The sequence below is a fragment of the Symphalangus syndactylus genome, chromosome 10 (assembly GCF_028878055.3).
Source record: "Symphalangus syndactylus isolate Jambi chromosome 10, NHGRI_mSymSyn1-v2.1_pri, whole genome shotgun sequence".
NCBI lineage: Eukaryota > Metazoa > Chordata > Mammalia > Primates > Hylobatidae > Symphalangus > Symphalangus syndactylus.
The window spans coordinates 105,442,345-105,459,603 of record NC_072432.2 but is presented as its reverse complement, the minus strand read 5'-3'; the positions used below and the strand labels follow the sequence as shown (position 1 = coordinate 105,459,603).

At 40.5% G+C, this 17,259-nt stretch overlaps 1 protein-coding gene across 6 annotated transcripts in view; it reads left to right on the top strand.

Annotated features, from left to right (window-relative positions):
- The window catches only part of TMEM108 (transmembrane protein 108), a 373,007-nt gene that overhangs the window by 117,642 nt on the left and 238,106 nt on the right, over positions 1-17,259 (top strand). The window contains exon 1 of one of the 6 annotated variants that reach the window (XM_055295396.2): positions 1,495-1,823. The exons of the other annotated variants lie outside the window; for them this stretch is intronic. The gene's annotated coding sequence lies outside the window, so the exon portion shown is untranslated. Of the gene's footprint in view, positions 1-1,494; positions 1,824-17,259 lie in introns of those variants that run through there. 6 annotated transcript variants of the gene reach the window in all.

Sequence of the window (17,259 nt, the reverse complement as noted above, 5' to 3'; positions counted from 1 at the left end):
ACATACTTTTGGACATTTCTTTGTCTTCCTTGGAAAAATATCTCCTCAGGTCGTTTGCCCATTTAAAAAAATCAGGTTATTTGGTTTTTTTTTCTTTTTTTGCAATTGAGTTGTTTGAATTTCTTATATATTTTGGATATTAGCCACCTATTATATATATGATATCAGATATAATAGCAAATATTTTCTCCCATTCTCTAAGTTGCTTTTCCATTTGTTGATTGTTTCCCTTCCTGTGCAGAAGCCTTTTAATTTGATGTAGCCCCACTTGATATTTTTTCTTTTGTTGCCTGTGCTTTTGAAGTCATAGTCATAAACTTGTAGTTAAACTTTTTTTAACCTGTATTTATCTACTTGAATAGTAAGAAGAATTAGAGAATTAGAGTGTGTGATCGCCCAGACCAAGAACATGATGGATAGCTTAGCTTTAAAAAAAGGCATTCTGTGGTTATAAAATATCCATAGAAGTTTCTAAACTGGGGTGAGATCAGAGACATTATGAGAGAAGTAGTCTGATGGCACAGTGAACATCGATCCAACAAGTACAAGATGGCAGGAAGACTAGGCCACAGTCAAAAACACTCACACCTTCCTTTCCAAATACCTTTAATGCCTCCCCCATACTTTTAAGGAAACTCAGACACCTTCATTTGGCTTATACAACATTTCCCGGTCAGTCCCGTTTACCTCCTTTGAGCTCATTATCCCAATGTGAGTATATGAGTAATGAGTTTCCATTTCTTTCTCTTGCCATGCCTTTCTTTTCCTGGCCTGTGTACCTGCTACCCCCTCTTCCAAGAACCCTTGTTTGTTCCTTTAGCTCTCTTGTTTCGCTACCATTTTTTCCAGGATATCTTTTATGAACCCCGTCTAGGTAAGGGGACCTTGCTAGGTGCTCCTTTAGCATTGATCCTCCTCTGACATTGGCACTTGACATGCTGCATTGTATTTGGCTGTTAATTTTCTGTTGCCCCCTTAGGACTGTAATCCTGAGGGAAGGGAACATGTTTGTTTTGTTGTATCCCTAGCCCCTAACCCAGTTTATGGCACCAAGATGCCCAACAAATACTTGTCAAATGAATGGACAAAGTAATGAATGAATGAACAATTGAGCAATATTAAATCTGAGCTAGCTTACTGAGAAGACTTTCCGAAGTCCACTCCAGAGATCTTTAATGGGAAAACCATCATGGAAATCAAATTACAAGTCATCTTTGCTATGAAGCATAAATTTTCTTTGTAGAGCCATTTTATCTCTTATATTCTGAGAAGCCCTCTGAACAGTAAGAAGAGTCTAATAGAAACTCGAGGGGAAAATCATTGACCTTAAACTAGAATTTTAATGCTAGAAATAAACAATAGTAACAAAGAGCCTATTGTAACAAACCAGGCTTAATGGTTTATAACCTAATTTAATGAAGTATTTCATTGACAGATCTTACTTTCTTTTGTGTTTATATTCAAATAGCAATAGAACCATTATATAGAGTTTCTAAATATTTTAATTGCAGATTGTCATTAAATTTGTGGTATCTTGTCACTTTAAATTACGTAGAGGTTTATTTGTTAAACATTTCACAGCATCTCCATATCCTGAGTGCCTCACACATCAATTGTCTCTTTCTATGGCAGAATAGAAGAGAGCTGAGTAAGAGAATGGAGAGTTGAATGTTGTGGTTGATGCCAACCAGAGTAGACCATATGCTACTGTATACATCTACAGCTGACCTGCACAAATCGGGTGATGACGTATTTATTTGGTTTTCTGAGACTTCCGTTGACCAAAACAGCATCTGACTCAACTCCACGAGCGAGCTTCATCAGTTGAGTACTTCCAAAATGCCAGTAGAACATTTACTTTAATCAGAATCTCAAGTCATACTTTAGATACAAGGGACAGAAGAAGGTATTTAACTCTTCATTCATAGTGCCTTTGAAGAATGGCATTGGTTGCTAAGGAACAGCAATAGCATATTGTGCAAACAATTGGTCTGCTGGGAATTCACGTTACTGTTTCAACAGGCTCTCTTAGAAGGAGGCAATATCTGTTTCTTTGTTTGCTAGTGTAATGGCAACGTATGCTGACTTCACTTCATTTATTTTGTTCAAGAAGTATCTCAGTTGAACCTTCATAAGGGCAGAAGAGAAGCTAGATGGCACACTGCTCTCTGTTGTATAGTGATTTGATTTTGGAAAGCCAAAATCAGGAATAAAAACAGGAAATCCATCTTTATAGTTGTTTTAGAAATTGTCATCATCTATTTGGGTTATGCCTTTGTCACATGACCCCTGTATATCTCCCCTGTATATCATGATTTCTGTTTCACAGATAAGGCAATTCAAAGGCTTATTTTGGAGGAATGAGAATATAACTCTTAGAGCCTGGAGAACATGCAAACTTGCTGGAATTTCCAGACCCCTATTACCTGGAAAAACATGTTTAAGCTGCTTTCTGAAATGCCCTTATCTAAGCCTTTTAAAAGAGAACCAATTTAAATTTTTTCACTTTAAAGTGCATTGGAACACAGAAAGCATTTCTGCCAGCTCTTAAAATTCATTCAGTGTAGCAATTAAGGGCGACTTAATTAAAAAACAACTGACAATATCATTAAGCTGGTGAGCAAAATAGAACTAATTTCAGACTAGAGTCCTACCTCTAGGCTGCAGAGAGCTTTGATTCAATATTTGGGCCTGTTTCATTTTGTACTCAGGCCAGGATTTAACAATCATGAGGGTTGGTTGTGTTCTCAGTGCTTAAATAGATGGATTTTCAGAGGAAATGAACACTAACTGAAGAAAATCAAATTTGATTTGTGCAGAATCAAGTAGACCATTGTGTCAAACACCATTCTAAATAACACATTCCTCCTATACATAAAATTACATGAGGCTAACAGTCAGGAAACTCAGATTTCATCTTGGGTCCCTCATAAACTGATTCCAGGCAAATGCCTTAAATTTCTTTGGAGCAGATAGACTCCAAATTCCCTTCCAGCCCTAAAATTTCATTATATGTTAATATCTGAGTTCAGTTGGCTCAAGTGGAAGCATTTGGCAAAATTCAAAGGAAAGTAATAGCTATAACATTTAGTGAGTGCTTACTATGTATTAGACATTTTCTGTGTTTTATGCATTCTCGTTTAATCCCCACAACATCCCTATGAAATAAGTACTGTTATTATCTCACTTTTACAGTGAGGAAAGTGAGAAATTAAGTAGCATGCCCAGGTGAGTTTTAGTCTGTGGTTAGATTAAGACAGATCAGACAAGCTGTCAGGAAACTGGTTTCACCATTATCACTTTTCCTTTTTATTCAGACTCTGGTGCTAATTAAGCACTTGGCTTTTGATCCTTCCAATCTTGTCCTGTGCAGGAGCACTGCATTCATTCCAGTGTTTTCAGAAAAAATCTGCCTTTGGGGAAATTATGGTAATGACTTAATGATGGAAAAATGACTTTTAGTGAATTCACAAAGAGGAACTTTCAGTGTCAAAAGAAAGGCAAACAGAAGTCTGCAAATAGGCAATGGTTGTATATAGTAAGAATGATGTGTTGTCTGTAGTGTGTGACATGATTTGATGTGATGAAAAAGGGAAGCACATACACATATAGCCACACTTTACAGGCACTTTACACGCGCCATGTATTTACAAATACAAAACTTTGTATTTGTAAATGAAGGTGGTATATGGAGGACATCTCCAAATGGAGTAGTCTTAAGTTCTCCATAACAATAAAGTAGTAGACTTTTTTTCTTTTTTTAAAAAAAATTTTTCGTATGTTTTTTGGCTGCATAAATGTCTTCTTTTGAGAAGTGTCTGTTCATATCCTTTGCCCACTTGTTGATGGGGTTGTTTGTTTTTTCTTGTAAATTCATTTGAGTTCATTGTAGATTCTGGATATTAGCCCTTTGTCAGATGAGTAGGTTGCAAAAATTTTCTCCCATTCTGTAGGTTGCCTGTTCACTCTGATGGTGGTTTCTTTTGCTGTGCAGAAGCTCTTTAGTTTAATTAGATCCCATGTGTCAATGTTGGCTTTTGTTGCCAGTGCTTTTGATGTTTTAGACATGAAGTCCTTGCCCATGCCTATGTCCTGAATGGTATTGCCTAGGTTTTCTTCTAGGATTTTTATGGTTTTAGGTCTAACATGTAAGTCTTTAATCCATCTTGAATTAACCCAAATGTCCAACAATGATAGACTGGATTAAGAAAATGTGGCACATGTACACCAGGGAATACTATGCAGCCATAAAAAATGATGAGTTCATGTCCTTTGTAGGGACATGGATGAAGCTGGAAACCATCATTCTGAGCAAACTATTGCAAGGACAAAAAACCAAACACCGCATGTTCTCACTCATAGGTGGGAATTGAACAGTGAGAACACATGGACACAGGAAGAGGAACATTACACACTGGGGACTGTTGTGGGGTGGGGGGAGGGGGGAGGGATAGCATTAAGAGATATACCTAATGCTAAATGATGAGTTAATGGGTGCAGCACACCAACATGGCACATATATACGTATGTAACAAACCTGCACATTGTGCACATGTACCCTAAAACTTAAAGTATAATAATAATAATAAAATTTTTTTTAATTTTTATTTTAGGTTTGGAGGTACATGTGCAGGTTTGTTATATAAGTAAACTCATGACTAGGAGGTTTGGTATAGAGACTATTTCATCACCTGGGGACTTTTTTCCCTGAACCTCTCCCCACTTCCACTTTTCTCTCAAGTAGGCCCCAGTGTCTGTTGTTCCCCTCTTTATGTCCGTGTGTTCTTATTATTTAGCTCCTATTTATAAGTGAGAACATGTGGTATTTGGTTTTCTGATCTTGCGTTAGTTTGGTAAGGATAATGGCCTCCAGTTCCGTCTGTGTTCCTGGAAAAGAAGTGATCTCATTCTTTTCTATGGCTGCATAGTATTCCATGGTGTGTATATATACCACATTTCCTTTATCCAGCCTATTGTTGTTGGCTATCTAGGTTGATTCCATGTCTTTGCTATTGTGAGTAGTGCTGCAATAAACATAATGTGTGCATGTGTTTTTATGGTAGAATGATTTATATTCCTCTGGGTATATATCCAGTAGTGGGATTGCTGGGTCGAATGGTAGTTCTGTTTTTAGTTTTCTGAGGAATCACCACACTGTTTTCCACAGTGGCTGAACTAACTTACACTCCCACCAGCAGAGTACAAGTGTTTCCTTTTCTTAGCAGCCTCGCCAGCATCTGTTATTGTTTGAGTTGTTAATAATAGCCATTCTGATTGATATGAGATGGTATCTCATTTTGATTTTGATTTGCATTTCTCTAATGATCAGTGATAATTGAGCATTTCTTCATATGCTTGTTGGCCACATGTGTATCTTCTTTTGAAAAGGGTCTGTTCATATCCTTTGCCTACTTTTCAATGGGGTTGTTTTTTGCCTGTACATTTGTTTAAGTAGATTCTGGATATTAGACCTTTGTCAGATGTATAGTTTGCAGATATTTTCTCCCGTTCTGTGGGTTGTCTGTTTACTCTGTTGATAGTTTCTTTTGCTGTGCAAAAGCTCTTTAGTTTAATTAGGTTCCATTTATCAATTTTTGCTGAAATTGCTTTTGGCATTTTTGTTATGAAATCTTTGCCAGATTCTGTATCCAAAATGTTATTTCCTAGGTAATCTTACAGGGTTTTTATAGCTTTAGGTTTCACATTTAGGTCTTTAATCCATCTTGAGTTTATTTTTGTATAATACGTAAGGTGAGGGTCCAGTTTCAATCTTGTTTTTATTTTTTCTTTTATTTATTTATTTTTTCTTTTTGGTAGGAACAAGGTTTTGCTATGTTGCCCAGGCCTAGCCTTAATTTTTCTAGTTAACTTCTTTCTCCTGAGATACGCAAAGTACAGGGTTGGTGTTCATAAAATAGTGATTCTGTAGGTGTTTTACAAATCAACTAAGACAAACTTACAAATATTTGCCTTTTATGTCTCTGCAGTAGCTGAGATACTGTGGCGAATGCAAGGAACTATGTGACAATATATCTTCAGGAAGCACCAAATTTGAGATAGAGTACATGTATAGTATATATGAAGAGATGAGTAGCATCAGATAACATTTAATGAATAGTACAAATAAGTTAGAATGTACTTCAAATTATGAGAACAAAGATTTGTACCACAATAGCCTTTTAACTAGAATATTATAATATGGAATTCCAAAAGCTGTTTGACTTACTATTTATGTGATTTAAGCAAGTCACTTAATCTCTCTGAGGCTTGGCTATTTTTATTTGTAAAAGGGGATACAGATAGAACCCAAACTACAAGGGTGGAGTAGAAATTAAATGAGATAACAGATGAGAAAGAACAGTGCGGGATCCTTATATAAGATTGTCATTTGTGATGTACAGAAATGTCCACCTCTGTGCCTTTTAAGCATGTGGCAGAACTGTACTACCTTGCCTCCTTTGCAGTTAGATATGGCCATGTGTCTTACTCTGGCCAATGAAATGTGGGCCCAAGTGGATATATGCCACTTCTGGGTGGAAGCTTTTAAGAGCCTGTGTGTGAATCATTGTTTTCCCCTTTTTTTCTCCGTCACTGGGATTGTGGAAGCAATGTGAAGCCTTAATTGACCTGGGGTCCCTTGAGTGGCTATGATGAGCAAAGCCCCCAGCTACTTGATGTTGACAAGAAACAAATTTCTGTCATGTTAAAATAATGAGATATTGGGATTGTTACTGCAACGTAATTTCCTGGAACAGTCTGGTTAGAATGTATACCAATCATTCTTAATATTACTTGAGTACCTGAATATCCAGGTTTTAGACATGCATCTGCTGCGTGTTAGATTTGTTAATATCTTTGCTACCGTTTTTAACTCCAGTTTTCCAAAAAAGATGTTGGCTTCAACCCAGTCATGTCTTTTTCTCTTCTTTTCTGTTAAGTATTTAAGGTATCTACAGACCAGGACTAGAACTGGGCTTTTCTGTCTACTTCTATTTTTCAAAAGTTTAATTGGAGGGAAAAGTTACTGGTCAAGACAAAGTTTCTATGCAGATCATAACAATATTTGAAAGAGTGGTTGAATATAATTAAAGACAAGCTATACCTTTATGTGTGTACACACACACATATATGTATTTAAAAAGTCTGTAGTTATTACCACTAAATTAAACCTGAGTCTTATAAGTTTTGGAAAAGTAAACTCTTGCTCAGATTTTAAGTTCTTACTCTCCTTGACACCTTTTTCTCACTTAGAGAAAATTGGACCCATTTTAGAACATGTGGCCATAGACTGGTGCTTGAGAGCCATGGAAGGAATGGCATTCTGTTTAAGAGTACTTTTAACAAGTTAAAGATAGCAAGTTCTCTTGGAGGGTGCCTAAAACATAGCTACTTTATATTAAACTCTTATCTGCATTAAAGAATATAGTAACCATTCAGTGTAACAGTCAGTAACTGATGATCCAAGCCATCAGTTATAATGAGGATTTACGTGTATCCTGTTGAATATAGCTCTCTCAGGGTGTGTGTAAGCCAGGGGAATGAGCTTCCCCAGTTCTGGATAACAGTTAGCCCAGTGTGACTCTGTTGAAAGGCTGGTTAGTGCCAGCACTGCAGACTACAACATGGCCTTTTGAGTGCTTAGTCTCTTTAGACTGAACGGATTAACCCTTCTTTTTGGAGTAAAGCCTACGTTGCCATATGCCAGGTACTAGACAAGTGGGTTATCTCCTTTAAGCCTCTTAACAATCCTGTGAGTCCTTTTAACTCCTTTTTATATAACAGATTCAGACAACAACAAACAAAAAAAACAGAGGTGGGTTCTGCCCTCCATATTTATCTCTGCGGTGTATCTTAGAAACTGGTTAGATGGGCTGGATGTGGTGGCTTACGCCTGTAATCCCAGCACTTTGGGAGGCCAAGGCGGGCGGGTCACAAGGCCAAGAAATCGAGACCATCCTGGCCAACATGGTGAAACCCCATCTCTACTAAACATACAAAAATTAGCTAGGCATGGTGGCATGCGCCTGTAGTCACAGCTACTTGAGAGGCTGAGGCAGGAGAATCACTTAAACCCAGGAGGTGGAGGTCACAGTGAGCCGAGATCCCGCCACTGCACTCTAGCCTGGCGACAGAGCAAGACTCTGTCTAAAAAAAAAAAAAAAAAAAAAGAAAGAAATTGTTGTGACATAGGTTGACCTAAGGAAGCAAATCTTTTAGTTCTTTAACATCTTTGACATTTGTTTCATAGAAAATCAAAAATGCCAGAGTCAAAGAGAAACTGCCCATCATTCTGCCATGCATAGTGAAGTGTGATTGAACTTTGGCATGCAGTCCCCTTCCTGAGCCTAAGTGTGTGCAGTGTTTGTGGCACGAGATGTGAAGGAGCACTGTCCATCTTCCAGCAGTACTTGGAGAACTCAGCATCTCAAGGATGAGGGACAGGAGATTTAATTTAGTTAAATAGTCAATCATGAGAGGAGCTATCATAAAGTTAAATGTCCATAGTTACTGTCTCCTTTGTCCTTTCCCATAGCTGGCTAATGTCATCCAGCTGCCAATCAAGGTTTGTGAATAGGTGGCTAACACAGCAGAATAACAGCTCAGGCCATGTATGTATGTTTAGCAGGCTGTAAGAATTCCCACCCTTTCCCATTCAGGGAAAATGTCACAAGCATGCTGTATCTGTTGGTGAATGTGATGAATCACCCAGAGAAGGACAGCAAAAATGCAGGCTTTCCATATAAAAAGGGAAAACATTACATTCATTGTCTCCCCAGATCTTCATTCATGACATCCATGGTTTCTGATAGATCATCCTCTATGATTCCCCACTATTGTAAGGAAGTAGGCGAGCTGCTCTGTGTGTCCCTTATCACACCAGTCGATAGTGATGAGTAGGAACTTATCACTGTGATATACTTCATGGTTTTCCAACTATAAACTAGTTTTTATTCTAGCTTTGCTAATCTAGTTAGGTAAGTCTCCATGGCCCATTCCCCTGGAATTTAGCTGTTTTAAAACATTAATACATCTGTCATCTGTGTATTTCTCTTTCTTCTCTTTGGCTGCATTTATCCATGCTCTGAGTAGCTAAGTTACTTTCCTCCGTTCACTCCAAAGGATCCACCCCTTTGATGACCTGATCTTTGAGGGCTCTTGCACCTTACTCAGTGTCTTTCTGGTATAATTTTTTCCAGGAGCAGCCCTACGGGTTTACGTTCAGATTTAAGAAGCCCACTATGATGATGATAACCCGTACGTACCTCTAACTCTGGGCCAGGGACTTTTCCACATGTTCATGTTAACTTACTTCTCATAGCCCTGTGAGCGGATATTGTTGTTATCTGCATTTTGCAGATGAGGGAGCTGAGTCACAGAGACGTTAAATGACATGCAACATCACACAACTGTTACTGGCACATCTGGGACTTGAAGCCAGGCAGTGTGGCTCTAGGACCTCTCTTCTTTAACTGCTACTCTATGCTCATCCTGTATCCCTTCTGTTTTCATTTTCACTTTTTTTTTCTGAAATTTTCTTCATAAACGATGTGAAATCTCTTTCTGTTTTGTCCTGCTTTGTTTAAGAGGACCCAGCAAAGGTGCAGAGAGAATGTAATGGCTTGGCTCCTGATATCACTGCAAGTAAGAATCCATGTTGAGAAGCATCGGGAGAGGCCAGAATCAAATAGAACATGCTAGGTTCACAGTCACCTTCTTTGCTGACAGACGCCATCTCTGTGGAGGACTACAGGGTTTTCCTGTGGTGTGCTTAAGAGGCGGCTGGTTTTCTGGCCCATCTGAGGCAGAAGGCACCCTCCAGGTAGACAGGCTTCCTTTAGGGCTGCTGCTCCTCTTGTGGGTCACTCAGCCTCAGTTAAAGTCCTCAGAGCTGGTTCTAGAAAGCGGCGCTGGTGCGAGAAGAGGAACTGACACCGCTCAGTGGAATCACATGAGGAACCAATAGCGATGTTTCCTTGGTTAGTGGGTCTGGGTGTGAGACTGTGAGAACATGTGTGTGTTCCCAGACCTCAACATAGCCACACCTAAGGAGTTGGCCTTGGGTCTAAATGATGTTCTCTGTTCCTCTGTCAGGAACCAGACAAGGCCTAATTTCCACGCCGTGTTTGTGAAATCACTGAGTCCTAGGACTCATTCAGATTGAATGCTGCTTCTCCAGGTTTAGGTTAAATAAGTATTTTAGCCTTGGTTGCTGGGGCCAGGTTTATTGCAACAGGGCATAGCCAGGCTGGCCCGGCCACCGTGGACGGCCACTTTCAAATGCTTTCCATTTACAGAAAAATTGATGGAGCTTCTCCCAGGGTAGATCTAATCAGTTGGCAATTCCTTGCTGTCACTGCTAACCTATCTGTGCCTTCAAACCTCTGTTGACTTTGAGGACCTATCTGCCTACTTTCTGCAAGCCACTCAGCCCAGCCATCCTATTTCACTTCTTATGTATCTGGTATCTGGGTCAGTCCAGCACCACCTTTGGTGCCAAGCCTTTGTCCTTGTGCAATTTTGTAGACTTCTTTGGGGGGTGGTTTAAGGATTTGATGCAAAGCATGATGTCTGACATTGATATTACACTGTCACCTGAGCCTCTGTAATGGCCTCCTAACTGGCCCTCCTGCTTATACACACCTCCCCACAATCTTCAAAAGCAGTTTTGTACCTATTGCCAATACGATCTTTTAAAAATGAGCATTCTATCATATCGGTTTCTTGCTTAAAATCCTCCAGTGACTTCTCAATTTTTGGCATATTGAATCAAACCCAAGCCTGCATAACCCCACATGATCTTGTCCCGCCTCTACCTTGGACACCATTTTGTACCAGGCCCTTTTGATTCAGCCACACCAACCTTCTGTTTTAACACTTCAAGTACTTGCATTGGTACTTGTGTACATGCAGTTTCTGCTTCCTGGAGTGCTTGTCCATTGATCTTACATGGCTGGCCTCTTCACACCGTCGGCTCTCACCTTAACATCCTCGAGAGGCATTCTTTCATCACTCAGTCTAAAGTAGCCACTCTGTCACTCTTTCTGCCTCTCGTATATTTGTCCATTGTCTCTCTACTCTCCTTAGAAAATAAGCTCCATGAGGCGGGGACCTTTCATGTCCTGTTCTGTTGTATCTCCAATGCCTAGAATAGTGCCTGGAACATAGTAGATAGGTGTTCAATTAATAGCTATTGAATGAATAAATGATATATGGTAAGTGCTCAATAAATGTTAGCTATTATTATTTTGTTAGATAAAAACAAAAATGTGAAAATATAACTGGGGTTCCATTGAGTCCTGATTCTTTGCAGTGATATGTTCAAATAAACAACTGTGCGGCAGAAAAATATGACTAAAAGCAACTAACGTCTTTACTCATTCCCTCAAAAAAAAAAAAAAAAAAAAAAATGCCCAAAGTGAGAGGTGTATTTTTCACCTGTAACAGAACTTGTTGAAATCTTGTCTCGCCATTTCTGGTACAGTATTCAACACACATGGCAGCTCTGCCAACTGTGTCTTTCTGTCTGTTTGCCAACCCCCAACCAAAGAGCTCCTCGAAAACCTGGCTAAGTGCCTTCAGGTGCTGTTGTTACCTCTTTTTTGGCCCCAGTTTCTAAATCAGCATTCAGAAAAGGTCAGGAGTCACACAGGCACATTGGAACCTAGAGTGAAATTGGGGGTGGTGGAAGTGAGGTTGGGAATACTCAGGTTGATAGTTTTTTAACCTGCTAGACATACAGCAAAAAAAAGGGAACTGATTAAAGATGTGAGTGTATTCTAAACTGAAGAGTACTTAAGACTATCCTAAATAGCTGTACTTGTGGAGCATTGAATCCTAGACTTTTTTTTTCCAGATATACAAAAGCTAGATCTCTTTAATCTTGGTGTCCCGCTACAAAGCTTTGAACCCAGAATAGAAGGAGATCTCTACTATCACAAAGCTTGTGCATTAAAACCATTTGTTTACTCTATAGGTCCTCCCTTGGAACCTTATTGACTTGCTTTATTATTTTGTTTGTAACTACCATAGGTTAGAAACTGGACCTAAAAGGGAAGGGGAACTATTAGAGACAAGGAAAAGAACACGATACTAGTCAGCCTGAGTGAGCAGACCAAGATGAAAAATGATCTCACTACACAGTGGTAACAGTGACCCTGATTCCTAAAGTGGGAGTCATATTAAAGACAGGAGTGTGTCCTGGTCACTTTTATCTTTGAATTGTTTCTCCAGTAGTGGGGTTCTGGCTTCCAGAGCCATCAATGCCCTCTGTTATGTCCAGCACACATTTGCAAGACAGATCTTTTTTTTTTTTTTTTGAGACGGAGTCTCGCTCTGTCGCCCAGGCTGGAGTGCAGTGGCGCAATCTCGGCTCACTGCAAGCTCCGCCTCCCGGGTTCACGCCATCCTCCTGCCTCAGCCTCTCCGAGTAGCTGGGACTACAGGCGCCCGCCACAACGCCCGGCTAATTTTTTTTTGTATTTTTAGTAGAGACAGGGTTTCACCGTGGTCTCGATCTCCTGACCTCGTGATCCGCCCGCCTCGGCCTCCCAAAGTGCTGGGATTACAAGCGTGAGCCACCGCGCCCGGCGCAAGACAGATCTTTAAGATTACAGGATGTGGTCTTGGGAAAGCAGGTCTTTACTGTGCAAAATATCCAGGTCTGCCAGAGCATCTTTTCTGAGCCCTTGGCTTCATTAATACACTGCTTCAACCTGCTGACCTCAACTGACTCATCAGGTTATAAACGGAGTTGGGAATAGAAATTATTTCCCTGGGGGATCCCAGTTGTATAATAGCTGTCATTTGTATGCAGTAAAATGATTTGCAGAGTAGCACAGCTCAGAGTTCCCAGCTGCATTCTGTCTGTTTATTTCTGGCAGCATATGAAACAGTTTGCTGGGTATGTGGTTTCCAAAAGTTAACATGTACATAATAGTAACACCTGGGACTGGGGTTTTCTCTCACCCCATATAGATTTTAGTAGGAAGTCTACATCTAAGGAATTTGAGTTTAACGTCTGTTGCTTGCTTTCTAACTGCATGCCTGTCAGTTCTCCATTGCTTTTAGTGGCCACAGTCTTGAGCCTCTCAGCTGCCATCTCCCAGAGAGTGCCAAGCTAAAGAGCTACACATAAATATTCATAAGGGAAAGAGACTCAGAAAGCAGAGGACAGGTTGGGGAACCCTTTTTTCTGAGATGGGCTACTGGCTTCTTGCCTTACTTTCTTTTTCCTCTCTCCATCCCCCCTAGAGTAAATTAACTTATACACCGGCCATTGTCTTCCCTGCCCAGTGGGGAAGAGGCAGGACAGAGTGGAAGGCAACAGCCAAGAGAAGTGTGGGAACTACACGTTCCCCTGGGATGGCATGATGTTGTCCAACCAACTTATGCCACTGAAGGGTGCATTGTCCAAATAGTCCTTATATACCATAGGGGTCAAGGAGGGTGTAATGAGGAGAACAGAGAATCATGAGTGATAATAGCTGTTGTGGTGGACAGCAGAAGGGTAGAGGAAGGAGAGATGCTCTTGTTTGCCCTAGCCAGGCTAGTGGGGACTGTGCCTTGGAGACAGTTATACAGGGGCTCACACTCCTTCCTCTAACTCCCTAAACCTTTCTCTACCAGAACATCAGATATAAATGAACTACAGCTGCAGCCTTGAAGACTATGAAGAGAGGGAGGATATTTCAGACCTCTGTGCCTCACTAAGAGGTGGGAGAGTTGATGCTCAGAGGCCTGAATCTATGAGTCTTCTGATAATTTTGCCATTGGGTGTAGCATCCTCCTCTTATTGTCATCTTTCTCCTCCCTCTGCGTTGAAATCATCCCTAGCTACCGAGTTACCCACAGCTTAGGCTGCTGGTGAAGGCCCCGGTTTGTTCCACACTTGGTTCTTCTCTGACAGCTACTTGTCTCAGTCTCAAGTTCCTGATTTTCAGTTTTCACAATATTCCAAGCTAGGATCTTGCCTATTTCTAGTTGCCCTTACCTAGGTTTCCATTTTATAACTTCCTATCAAAGATACACAGTCTGATTAACTCTTCATAATATGGTTTTCTCTTTGTAAGCAGTAGAATTGGACTCTTAAATCAGATCAATTTATAGAACAGCTGTCACAACCATCTCTATGTGTCTGCCTTCGCATGGACTATATTTTTAGTGCCGTTTTCTACTATATGACAAGAATACTTTTATTAATCTCAGCAGACAAGACCAAGTGTCAAGTCACAGCAAGGGTGATGGGAGCCAGGATTTCTTACTGGCTTGACTGAACACCTCTGACTAAGGGTAGTTCTTCAGGTAATTGAACACACACCGATGCTTTAACACAGTTTCTAGCCTAGCCTGTCTCCTGAGCCTGATCATTTGAATAAGTGGGGAGTCTCTAAGCTGGACACAGAACACCCTGTGTCATATGATTGGTGGGTCTGAATGAAAATCTTTGTATTGGAGCTGGAATGGCAGGAGACAGTGCAATATAGTAGAAGCAACACTGAACTTGTAGTGAGAATCTTAGGTTTGGGAGCATCCTTACTCTGCTATCTTACTGTCCACATGATGTGGTCAAAACACTTAACCTGATGTTGTTCAGCTGTTCATGAATCCTGTGTACCAGACACTGTGCTTGGCACTGCTGACACAATGGTGACTGTGGCAAGATCTTGCAGCTAAGTATGACAACCCTGGCTATGTTAGGGGGCTCTTGTGACCCTTGAATGAGATAATGTTAGGGGGTTCTTGTGCACCTTAAATGATAGAAGAGTCACTTCTTTTGTGACCTTTAAATGTTCACAAGAGGGGTCTCATTTTTATTGAAAAAAATTAATAATATGCGTAATTTAAAGTCCACATGGGAGAGCATTAATGTATCCAACCAGAGCACCATATTGACAAAAGTGCATAGCAACACAGATGAAGAATGTACACTATCTAGTGGGAAAATATTTTTTACACATTTGTACACTTACAGTAACAAAGTATAAACACTACTGCCTTTGATCCAAGGAATATAAATACTTATTAAAAATAAATTATATGAAATGCCATTTGATTCTCTTAGAAGCTATTCTTCTGTGTCATCATTGAACACCCAGAAAGACTACAGGCTTATAAAGAAACATCTCTATTTACATGGTGTATTTCTGTATCACTCTTCAGGCTCAAAAGAGAAGCAGAGCAGAGTGGCTGTAAGGCATGGATTGAGGACAATCTTCAGACCACCCTTTCCTGGTGAGGGAGGGGCTTTGTGAAGGCTTATGTTCTCCTTTGGAACCTAAAAGGCAGCTCTTGAGATCTTCCTGAGGGACTAAATACCAAAGGGAGATTAGGCCTGGGCAGACTTAAATGCACTGCATATTGGATGATTCGAAGTGACAGAGAAGAGCATTTTAAAATTATATACTGTAAGACAGATTACAGATCTATAAAAAGACAATGTCCCATTAAAAACTCCTCATGACATATTGGTAAGTGGAGAAAAGAGAGACTATAGACTGTTTTGTGCGTATCTCACTTTTTGGAAAAAGAAGTATTTGCAGGTTTATATGTGTTTCAGTCTGTTTTGGCACCTTAAAAAACACACAACTTATAAATTTAGAAAAAGAGAGGAGAATTCATTTTTTCTTAAGAATTATAGCTTGCAAGGTGCCCATCCCACAGTCTGAGAAGCCTGCCTCTGACCAAGACCCACTTCGGAGGAGGTGGGTTTGGGATAGGAGCTTTATGCTAAACAGGTTGGCTAAACATATATGTTGAACAGGTTACAGAGGGGGCTATGAATATTCATGAAGCTGGTCCTAACACATGTGTATTAGACAAACATGCATATAACATACACCTATCTTCACTTTGGGGTGGACACTTAACATTTAAATGTATTACAGTTAGGCCCTATATGTCAAAAGGTCTTTTCAGGGCATGAAGGCACCCAAGTGGGTAACATCTGTGAACCAGCCAGAATCAATCCATGGTTGGTGGTCTTCTCATCAGGAGAAAGTTACTGAAATCAGTCTTGTCCAATAAAGCTGTATTTATGGCTGATAGAACAGGGGTTCAGTTAGCATCTGTGAGCTGGATGAGTTGTAATTATTTTAATGTTGCTTATATCAAGGCCAGTGTTTGTAGCTGCTAGGGAAAAAGAAAAACCTTGTGACAATTAAAACATAGTTTATGTTGGAAGGTGGGGTTGGGAGGTGGGAGAGCATCATCAGGAAGAATAGCTAATGGATGCTGGGCTTCATACGTAGCTGATGGGATGATCTGTGCACAAACCACCATGGCACACATTTACCTGTGTAGCAGACCTGCACATGCACCCCTGAACTAAAAATAGAAGTTGGAAAGAAATCGTTTATTTTACTCATAAATAAGCAGTTTTGTGTCTGAAATTGGTGGGTTCTTGGTCTCCCTGACTTCAAGAATGAAGCCGCGGGCCCTTGCAGTGAGCGTTACAGTTCTTAAAGATGGTGTGTGCAGAGTTTGTTCCTTCTGATGTTCGGATATGTTCGCAGTTTCTTCCTTCTGGTGGGTTTGTGGTCTCACTGGCTTCAGGAGTGAAGCTGCAGACCTTCGTGGTGAGTGTTAGAACTCTTAAGGCGGTGTGTCTGGAGTTATTCCATCCTCCCGTCCAGAGTTGTTCATTCCTGCCGGTGGGTTCATGGTCTCGCTGGCCTCAGGAGTGAAGCTGCAGACCTTCATGGTGAGTGTTACAACTTATAAAGGCAGTGCAGATCCAAAGAGTGAGCAGCAGCAAGATTTATTGCAAAGAGTGAAAGAACAAAGCTTCCACGGTACGGAAGGGGACTGGAGTGGGTTGCCGCTGCTGGTTTGGGCAGCCTGCTTTTATTCCCTTATCTGACCCCACCCACATCCTGCTGATTGGCCCATTTTACAGAGAGCTGATTGGTCCGTTTTACAGAGAGCTGATTGGTCTGTTTGGACAGGGTACTGATTGGTGCATTTACAATCTCTGAGCTAGACATAAAAGTTCTCCAAGTCCCCACTAGATTAGCTAGACACAGAGCACTGACTGGTGCATTTACAAACCTTGAGCTAGACACAGAGTGCTGATTGGTGTGTTTACAATCCTTTAGCTAGACATAAAAGTTCTCCAGTGTTTACAAACCTTGAGCTAGACACAGAGTGCTAATTGGTGTATTTACAATCCTTTAGCTAGAAATAAAAGTTCTCCAAGTCCCCACTAGATTAGCTAGACAGAGCACTGATTGGTGTGTTTACAAACCTTGAGCTAGACACAGA